Source organism: Hylobates moloch, unplaced genomic scaffold, assembly GCF_009828535.3.
Source record: "Hylobates moloch isolate HMO894 unplaced genomic scaffold, HMol_V3 SCAFFOLD_13, whole genome shotgun sequence".
Taxonomy (NCBI): Eukaryota; Metazoa; Chordata; class Mammalia; order Primates; family Hylobatidae; genus Hylobates; species Hylobates moloch.
In genome coordinates this window covers 64,885,163-64,896,614 of record NW_026652288.1, presented here as the reverse complement: position 1 = coordinate 64,896,614, position 11,452 = coordinate 64,885,163, and positions in this window count along the sequence as shown.

Genomic DNA, 11,452 nt, shown 5'->3' with positions numbered 1-11,452 from the left:
TTGTAGACTGAGGATCTCATTATTTTACAGCCTTGAATTATGTCCTGTATACTCTGTTAAAGAAACTGGGAAAAAATGCCAACTGGTTGTTTCTGGGTGGCGGAATTATGGCTGTTTCTTTTCTTTTTTAATTTCTATAGTAAGTTTGAATAACTTTCATAACATTTAGGAAAAAATATTAAAGGAAAGAAAAATGACCAGGGAATTTAAATATATTTTTAGTAGATACTTTTATCCAAACTTAATTCTTAGAATGATAAACACATAGTTTACCAGAAAACTCAGCTGTTCAAAACTACTCAGTCCCCAAAGGACTCAGGTAAACAGGCCGAGGGTTTTATATATAGAGTGCTCTAGAGTTTCCTTTTTCTGTCATTTTTTTCTCCATGTTAGTAAAAGAAACATGGGAATCTTAAGACATTAAGTCATTTCTCCTTTTCTAGGTAATATTATTTCTAAATAGAGAATTGTTTGTGTTGTTTTTCATCTCAAATGGAAACAGTATTTCTTTGTAGCTTTTCACATCCCTTATGGTCAGGAAGTTCTGTCAGTTGCTATATTAAAGTCCTTCTGCTATAACTTACTCAGTCTTAACTGTACTTACATGAATTTGATTAAGTATCTTCTTTTCCAGAATCATAGATTACTCTCACATCTTTCTTCCACCAACAGTAGAAAATATTTTGGTGGAAATGTTATGATACTACATTGCCTCTAACTTAAATATGTTCACTTTTAAAACCATCATGACTGTTATATTCAAACTTAAATACTTTTCTTAGAACAAATGAACCTAACTCCACCATTAATGTAGTTAGTTCAGTAAGCTTTATAAATTTTGAAAGTAATGTTTGAATTACAAAAGCAGAATAAGCCCATTATTTTTCAACTTTCAAAAAATATGTATAAAGATGAGAAAAAATACCATATGGCACCAAAATGTGTATTTAATGATTTGACCACAGAGTAGTAAGTAATGGCTCTTTGTTCTAGATTTTTACAGCTCCTCTCTACCCAGGAACTCCAGCTATAACTTAAGTATGTACAACAGCCATGAGTCCAAAAGTTTTGACATATCATAATGGGGGAATATAGAAAAAGTAATTTTGTATCCTTAATGGGTTAAAAGGCAGCATCAATAATACAAATATCTATGCTAATGTACTCTAAAACTGGGCTTTTACTTGAGTTGTTACCATTCCAAACCCAAGCAACTTTTTAATAAGATGAACTCCTTTTTATAATTATAATGTAAATTGTTTGTTATCATTAGAAATATTACTGATTATATGACCACCAGAGTGAGAGACTGTTTTTTTATTGTGCTTGAGCCTAAGTTGACATTTTTTAGTTGCAAAGACTACACTTTTCATTTTCTTCTCTTGCAGTTATCTTATCCTCTGTTGCAGAAGAGTCTGCCCAGCCTCCAAAAAGGGAAATAACACAAAAAAGATTTGTGCCTTATCTCACCAACCATATGAGGCCTTTTAACTTTTTAAAATTTTTTTCACTCTGCTCTGTTACACTAAGCTATAAACTACCCACTTATGCATGGCATTATATTGATAACAAAGCACATTTTGAAACCTTTTCTGGCTTTTTTACATAATACAGATTCAGTTTTGTTAAATAGTAAGGGCTTAGAGTGACCCATATTGTGTGTTGAACAAAGGATAAAGTTCTAGTCTCAGAATTTAGAATGCTGTTAGGCCATTCCATCCTCTAAAGTAGTTTAATCCATAAGCTCATTAGGCTGCAGAAAGGAATCTCCTGAGGGAGTTATTCTGAAGAAGGGAAGTTCCTCTGGTCTGGCGTCTGCTAGAATTACTTTTCCTTGAAACTCTGCCTTCTTCTGGAAGGCAGAAATGTAACATGATTCAATGGCTACAGCTGTGGAAATGTGCAGAGGAAAAGTTAAATCATTATAGAATACTGAAGAATACTTTGATAGAAATTATCCTTACCCTTTTTCCATTGAAGTGGGGTCCCCTGAGGTAGCCAGAGGTGTGATGGGAAAAGCAAATCAAGTTATTTTTTACCTGTGTGCCAATGTTGTGATTGTCATAAGTCCAATGAGAAGTGGATGCCTGTGGTTTTGAAGGAATGTGCTTAGTTCACAGAACGAAAAGGCTTCTCAGTTAACTCAAAGACTAAAAACACACAGATTAAAATTCAGAGAATGAGGAAAAGAAAATCCAGGGAAGTCTGAGTTTCACTGGAGCAAGTATAGATGGTTAGGATATGATTTCCTGGCATGGTCTGAAAACCATATTCTTTCATTCCAAATAAATAAAAAATTCTTACAAAGCTCAAGTGAATTTAAGTGCTGCACCATAATAAAATGGCTTGATTTACAGCTGAGACTTGGTACAATTCATAGACTAAAAGAAGAGCTTAAGAAAAGCCGCAGTCATTTTTTTTTTTTTAGTATCTGGGGGGAATAAATGAGCAAGTCCCCATGTACTTTTCAAAAAGGCAAAAATTATTTATCTCCTGGTATGAGCAATGTAATTAAAACCTTTTTTTATGTTTAGGCTTTCAAGAATATAATTATTGGGTATTCTTTTCTATGCTTGTTTCATCTATGTTTTTGCCAAGGGATAAATACTAAATTCCATGCCTTTCTTGGGCCCTTAAAACAATTTATTTTCATGCCAAACCTCTCATTAAGCCTCCTCCCTTTCTTTTTAAAAATTATTTTTTATTGAGATAAAATTCACATAAAATTTACCCTTTCAAAATGTACAATTCAGTGGCTTTAGGATGTTCACGAAGTTGTGCAACCATTACCACTATCTGATTACAGAACATATTCATCATACCCAAAAGAAACCTGTAATTATTAGCAGTCACTCTTCATTTTCCCTTCTAGCAACCACTAATCTACTTTCTGTAGATTTGCCTATTCTGGATATTTCATATAAGTGGAATTATATAATATATGGCCTTTTGTGTCTGGCTTCTTTCACTTAACATAATGTTTTCAAGGTTCATCCATATTCTAGCATGTATCAGTATTTCATGCCCTTTATGACTGAATAATATTCCATTCTATGGATACTCCTTTTCACAGTATTTTAACAAGCCTTATTCTTGGTCTTACTGTGGATTATAATCTGTTGCAGTGTATTTTATGTTCATAAAAGAACTTCTAACTGATTTAATAATATATTTTCTGTAATTATGGCTTTTTAGAATTATCTTCCCAGCATGGTGGCTCACACTTCTAATCCCAGCACTTAGGAAGGCCGAGGCGGGCGGATCACTTGAGACCAGGAGTTCGAGACCAGCCTGGCCAAGTAGTGAAACCCTATCCCTACTGAAGATACAAAAAATTAGCCAGGCATGGTGATGGGCGCCTGTAATCCCAGCTACTCAGGAAGCTGAGGCAGGAGAATTGTTTGAACCCAGGAGGTGGAGATTGCAGTGAGCCAAGATCGCGCCATTGCACTCCAGCCTGGGCAACAAGAGCAAAACTCCATGAAAAAAAAAAAATCTTCCCTGATACAAGTTGGAAGAGTCTGAGAGCAATTTCTTCTTAACCAGTTATTAGAAAAGTTATTTTCCAGTGGATTGTGTTTTATTTTTAGGCTTATTCAGAAGTTATACCAGCTAGGAAGTTAGATGAACTATCGAAAAGACTTAGCTAAAATCAGCTCTAAAGAAAATTAGACCAGTATTACAGTCAGTCTCCATATGTCAGGTTCCACATCTATGTATTCAGTAAACCACAGATCAAAGGTATTCAGAAATATAAAAATAATATAACAATAAGAATAATACAAAAAAATTTAAAATGTAGTATAACAACTATTTACATGTCATTTACATTAGGTATTACAAGTAGTCTAGAGATGACTTCAAGTATAGGGAAGGATGTGCATAGGTTATATGCAAACACGATGCTCCTTGTCTTATGATGGATTTACCTTTCAATATTTTCTGTTTATGATGGGTTTATCCAGATGTGGTCCCGTCATAAAGAGCATATTGAATGCATGTATCACCATCCTAAAGTCAAAAAATCCCAAGTATCAAAAGTTGGGGACTTTCTGTACTACACCATTTTATGTAAGGGACTTGAACATCCACAGACTTTTGTATCCTCAGGTGTCTTGGGACCAATCCCCTGTGGATACCAAGGGACAACTGTATATCCTTTTAAATTTTAACTTAATAGATTTTCTACTAAAGTGAGAGATGTTGTGGGCATTTGGCAGATTTAGAAAAGATAGGAAAGCAACTGAGGATTTATGTCTTCCTATAGTCATCTTGTATTTTTCAAATTAGAAAGGTAAGAACTATTAAAAATTTCTTTGTCTATAGTGGAATAGAGAAAAGGGCATTTGCTTTTCCATAAGTTCATGCCTCAGACTATTCTAAACGAATTTTGAAATAGCCACATTGGGAGATCTTTAGGACACTGCTCCCCAGATTATGAAGCTGCTTCAGCCACTGCCTTCCAAAGCTCATAAGCTACTGGAGAAAATGGAAAGGTACATAAACATCATCAGTTCAGTTAGAGTGTGTTAGGCAGATGAAGAGCTACAACAAATAAGGAGCTCTGCATTTATAAGAGAGGAGACATTAGTTTTCACTAGGGACATCAAGAAGGTGCTATTTTTACTGATCATTTTGCTGTTTTGATTACACCCCAATTTACATGTGTGGGTGGAATATGCTCTTCCCAATTGGCTATAGTTAGATGGGACTGTCAGACATGGGACCATGCTCTCTGCTATCCACACTGAGGCTATAAGTCTCTCCTGGAACTCTGAAACCCTCAGACTTAAAGAGAATGGTTGACACAAATTCATTTTAGTGGCCTGGCCAGATGTTTGATGGCCTGATACATAGCCTCATGAATCTGCTCCTGTTCCTGTCCTTTATGGACCAGGTCTTAGGTCTGTCCCTTGATTCTGCAGAGTACCTAATGCATTTCCAAAAAAATCATTCTCTGCTTAGGTTACAGTCTTAGGGTCTAACCCTAAATGCTATAGAGTGTAACAATACAATTACATTAATTTTGCAAAATTGCATACTTTATTGTACAAAATGGAATTTTTGTAAAACAGCTCCACAAATTGTCATGTATCTACAAGTTAGGCATTTTTTTTAGGATAAACATATACATTGGCTGCAACAAACTCATAGTTAAGATCTCACAGTGTGATTAGGGAGACAAGATTCAAAATATACAACTTTAAAGAGCATTTTTCTTTTAATGTCTTATTATTTGCTTTCTGTACTTTATCGTACCTATAAATTCTTATCTCTGTAAAACTCAATAATCTGGTGGTTTCACTGTAATTCTTTCAGTATTAATATATTATGGTCTGCTTGTAGAAATATGATTTTTAAAAAAAGTTGGGCATGAGGGCTCATGCCTGTAATCCCAGTGCTTTGAGAGGCCGAGGCAGGAGGATTGCTTGAGGCCAGCAGTTGGAGACCAGCCTGGGCAACAGTGAGACCCCATCTCTACAAAAAATCAAAAATTAGCCAGGCGTGCTGGCATGTGCCTGTAGTACCAGCTACTTGGCAGGCTGAGGTGGGAGGATCTCTTGAGCCCAGGAGGTTGAGACTGCAGTGAGCAGTGATTGTGCCACTGCATTCCAGCCTGGGTGACAGAGTGAGACCCTGTATCAAAGAAAAAGAAGATAAAACATTAAATAATCATCAAATGAAACAGTGCCTAGAATAGTACCTGGCACAGAGTAGTTAAATTAATGAACAAGTGAATGAGTAAATAAGAGTAATGAGTGGATAGTACGTACAATATACTCTGTGCATGGGCTACTGAGCTCCACAGGAGAACGTGAGCAAAACCACCCAGAGTATCAAGTTTATACATTCATTGTCATCAATCTCAATTAAACCCTTAACACTGACTGGCTGTCTTACTGTTTCCCTAGTCAGCTGTCTCCCATTTTCAACAGCTATTCCAAAACTTTTCCACTCCCCTTAAACCTCCAATCCACCCGGCATCCCCTCTCATTCTTGGTAGATGGCTCCTCCCTTCTTTACAGAACAAAGAGAGGTGACCAGACAGGAATTGTCTTCCTTCTTCTGACCACTAAATATACAATTCTGCCTGTTCCCTGCACTGATAGTCCTCTTCCTCTTCCCATTCCAGTAGAAGAGGCATTCCTCACATTTCTGGATCCCATTCTTTTCTGACACTTTTGTGACTTTTACTTATTCATCTTCCTGATATCTTATGTTAAACAGTAAGCATTTTCAAGTCTATTTCATCTCAATATCTCTTGACCCACATCCCTGTTCAGTTACCATATACCCTCTCTCGTCTCCATTTCAGTAACTCCTTGAAAAAATTTACCTGCCTTCCCAAACCCATCCTGATAACATTTCCAGGACCTTCCACGTTGCTAAATCTAATGCATACTTTTCGATCCTCATTTTAATATACCCATCTCCATCCTTTGTTTTCTTATTTTCTTTTTTGTCACTCTTCTGTTTTGCATCCTACATCTCTAGCACTGCATTATTACTCTTTTTGCAGGACTCTTTTCTATGCTCCTCTTAGTTATAAGTGTTCCCCAGAGCTTTATCCTAAGCCATTTTTCTCCACACATTTTACTAGGTAATTTGGTTTATTCCCTAGGCTTTAATTAACATCAGTTTGCTGATAACTATCAACTATAGATGTTTAGCCCATATTGCTCTCCTGAGTTTGAGACACACGTACCTACCACATGTCTACACTTAATGTCTAACAGGTACTTCATACTCAAAATAAAAGTCATCCTCTCTTACAAACTTACTCTTCTTCCAGTACTTTTTATTCATGAAATGGCACCACCGTTCAAACACTCGCTCAAACCAGAAACGTGTGTCACTCTTGGCTTCTCTCTGGCTTCTTAACCACAGCTAGTCAATTACCGAGTCCTATCAATTCTACCTTCCTAAATACGTCTTGAATTAGTTCACTTCTATCCATTGCCCCCTTGCTCATTGGTCCACCATTATCTCTTGCCAGAGCTAGTGTATCTGCCTGCAGTTAACTGGTCTCCCTGATTTTCTCTTGTCAAACCCCCCATACCCCACAATGCATTCCCATTCCTTGCCCCGAGTCAGAATTGTCTCCCAAACGTAGAAATCACATTCTTTGAATGCTGAAAACTCTTCAGTTGATTTGCATTGCCTTTTTGATAAGATCCAAACTTCTAATATGACCTATAAAGTCTTTCATAATCTGGCTCCTGCCTTTATCTCCAGCCTCATTTCTTCTTTTTTTTTTTTTTTTAAGATGGAATCTTGCTTTGTCCCCCAGGCTGGAGTGCAATGGCACGATCACGATCTCGGCTCACTGCAACCTCTGCCTCTTGGGTTCAAGCAATTCTCCTGTCTCAGTCTCCTGAGTAGCTGGGATTACAGGCAGCCGCTACCACGCCCAGCTAATTTTTATATTTTTAGTAGAGATGGGGTTTTACCATGTTGGCGAGGTCCAGCCTCATTTCTCTAGTATTCTCCCCTCCCCTACTATGTTCTTTTAGTTCCCTCACTTCTGTGACATTGAACTCAAAGCTTCTGCCGTCTGGACCTTCCTCCATCATCTACCAAGTTAACTCATGCATTCTTCTGGTTTCAGCTTAAACTTCCTTTGCTCCAGAAGGTTAGGAGTCCATGCTCTGTGCACATAGTGCTCCATGCTGCCTTATCGCAGGTGCATTAGATTTTGCTGTAATTACTAGGTTAATTTTCTATTTTTTGTGGACTATAACAACTGTGTTTTTCTTGTTTTCCTCTGTATTCCAGATCTGTCACTGTGTCTGGTGCATGGTAAGTTTCTATTAAATGTTGAAGGGTGAAAGGGAGCGAGAGAGAAAGGATTATAATATGGAATAGAGTACAAAATTTGCACACATTTTGCTTTTCTGTCACATCAGTATGGTTTGCATTAACCTCACAAGTTACATGTCAGCTTTTGTTTTTTTTTCTTTAATGGAAAGACATATTTAGAACATGTTGTCTGCAGATCCCACTGAATGGACAGAACAAGATACTTAGACCAGTGGTTCTCAGCTGAGGCTGCTCACTGGAATTACTTGAGAACTTTTTAAAATTCTGATTCCTGAGTCCCAACTTTATAGATTCTGGTTTAATTGGCCTGGCATCTGTTAAAGCTCTCCATGTGATTCCGATGCACAGCAAAAATTAGAACATGACAGTTTTACTACAGCCATTTCTTTATGACTTGCTTCACTGACTGATACTCAAGCTGGTTGAAGAACAAGAAAATCAAACAGTCCAGATTCAGCAGAACCCTGATCCACCCACGTGCTTTCAATTACAACTAAAAATGGCTGGAACAATTAAAAAAGAGTTTGTTGGTACAAATAACTGTCAAGTCCAGAGGTAGTATTGGTTCAGGCAAACGTGATCCAGTGGCCTAGAGATGACCCCAATGCCCCAGTATCTCTCTGCTTCTCTTTCCTGTCTTTGTTTTCTTTCTCCTAATTTAGACTCTTCTTATGGCCATAGATGGCTACTAAAGACACCAGGAAAATGAGCCCATCTTTGTCATTAACATCATAAGAAAAGTCTTTCAGATTCACTTTGATTGGACTGGTTTAGGTTACCAACCAATTGCTGCGTTTAAGGGGTTGGAATACAGTAGAATAGGGGTAGAGTCCTCTTCCCAGGAAACACAGCAATCCCCAAATGAAAATGGGATCTTTTAGAAAGGAATAAGGGAGATAGATCAATGCTGAGATCATCAATGTCTGCTTTACCCATACAGTGGTTTTGGCTGGCTGCAGAATTCGGTCACAAAACTGTAGCACTACTTTATAGTACATAGTACAGTACTATAAAGTACATGCTTTATAAGTAACCCAGATTTCTACATCAATTCTCACAGTTAATGACTACTAAAAAACTAAATGTGATTGTATTAATCATAACACTCTTTAGTGAGAAGGAACTTGAGAGCAGAAAATTGATTTGGATCCCGCAAACTTAAGTTGCCCCATGTATGGCTTTTGTTTAGTGCCTCAGTAAACAATGTTTTCTTGTATTTTTAGTAGAGACGGGGTTTCACTGTGGTCTCGATCTCCTGACCTCGTGATCCGCCCGCCTCGGCCTCCCAAAGTGCTGGGATTACAAGCGTGAGCCACCGCGCCCGGCCTTGTTTTCTTGCTTCATTTTGAAAAATGAAAAATCTTAGATTCTCCAGAGAGAGTTTGATTTGTGGATTCCCACCCTGCCCCCTGCCCCCAGCTGAGTCATCAGCCAGGAACATTTTGTTGAGGTTTATTTTTTACAATTTTTGTTACGAACACAAGAGTTTTAAACTTCCCCCCCCCCCAAATATTATTGAATTATAATATTGGATATGCCATTTCTAATTATATATGCTAAAAGAAAAATACCACACACACACACACACACACACACACACACACACCCCTAAAAGCCCCTTCCAGGCCAGGTGCGGTGGCTCATACCTGTAATCCCAGCATTTTGGGAGGCCGAGGTGGGCAGAACACGAGGTCAGGGCTTCAAGACCAGCCTGACCAACATGGTGAAACACTGTCTCTACTAAAAATACAAAAATTAGCTAGGCGTGGTGGCATGGCATGCGCCTGTAGTCCCAGCTACTCAGGAGGCTGAGGCAGGAGAATCACTTAAACCCGGAAGGCAGAGGTCATAGTGAGCCGAGATGGCACCACTGCACTGCAGCCTGGGCGACAGAGTAAGACTCTGTTTCAAAAAAAAAAAAAAAAAAAAAGGCCCCTTCCTTCTGCCTATCCTCCAGAGAATGGCAACCCTCCCTAGTTGAAAACTCACTGTTCTAGAACTGGCTGTCACCAACTACCCTTCTGGTTATAATTTGGCTTCTTAAGTTTCCCATAGACAGAAAATGTGCTAACCAGCAAACTTGGATTTGGGGCTTGCTTATGTTATGTTTCCCATTACAAGTTAATTAATTGGCATTCATGAGCCCTTAGAGTCCCATTATGTCTATGTGTGCCAACATTTAAGTTTCTGAGTTAATAAAGCTGAGTACCACATTCCAGAACAAAGCCCCTTCCATAAATCTCACTAGAACCAGAGGTGCTATCCTGTCCCGGTGACCAGCCAGTTATTCTCCAAGCCACCCTCACCAGACTCCTTTTCCTCCAATTGTACTAGTAAAATCATTTTAAAAAAAGAAAAAAGAGGCATAAAATAGCATAGATAGAATTTATTTTACCATCTAGAGACGCAAGATGGCACACATCTGTAGAAACATTGAAAGGAGAAAAAGACCTTTAGGTTGCCATAATCCCAGGGCTGATTATGAGAAGTTCCCTTGAAGCGAGCGCTTGTGAGGAAGAACTCAGTAGCTAGAATGTGAACTTTGAGTAAATGTTGGCCCTAAAAATCTCTGTTATCACATGTGGAGGAAGGAATGAAGCTTATTACGAGAGTAGAGACTAAATTCACCCACAGGGCTGCAAGTTCCTTTATTCCAGAAAACCACAAAGAGGAATCTTTTAGTGATGCAAACATCAAGGATAAAGCCTTTTTATTTTTTTAGACAGGGTCATGCTGTGTTGCCCAGGCTAGAGTACAGTAGTGTGATCATGTCTCACTGTAGCCTCAAACTCATGGCTCAAGTGATCCTCCCACCATAGCCTGCCAAGAAGCTAGGACTACAGGCATGTGCCGCCATGCCTAGCTAATTTTTTAACTTTTTGTAGAGATGAGGGCTTGCTATGCTGCCCAGGCTGGTCTCGAACTCCTGGTCTCAAGTGATCCCCCTGCCGGGGCCTTCCAAAGCACTGGGATTACAGGCATGAGCTACTGTGCCTGGCCAAAGAGTAAAGCCTTTGCAGAGATGTTGTTTTGTTTTTAACTATAGAATATCTCAAACTTATACTAAAATACATAGAATAATATAATGAACTCTCAGGTACACATCACTTAGTTTCAATGATAATCGACTAGTGTCAAATATTATTGCCTCAAAATCCCCACCCGCTTTGCTCTGTGCCCCACTTCTATGTAATTATGAGTCAAATCTCAGGCATTATTTCTGAGACAGAGGTTGTTTAGCTGAAGAGCAATCTTATTCTGACTGGTAATATGAAAATGGTCATTGTGGTAGAAGACTTGCATTTCTTCAGATTACAGTTCCCTTGTGATTAGGCTGCACTATCCCAGTACAATTTCACTTATTCTTAGGTGCATGTGATATTTGCTGTTAATTAAGGGATTGTTTACAGGAGAATAAGAGCAAGTCTGAACACCCCAGGAAAGGTGTGCAGGCCAGATTATCACCTTAAACTTTAGAGAGCTGGCCTGGATTTGGCTGGATATGACCCATACTAGGCCATGGAAGGCCTTTACTACCACAGAATAAGGAGACCCTTATTCTAAAACTGAAGAACCCAGAGGTGCATGCCATGGCATGCAAATACCACTACATCAAAGTAATCCTTTTGCT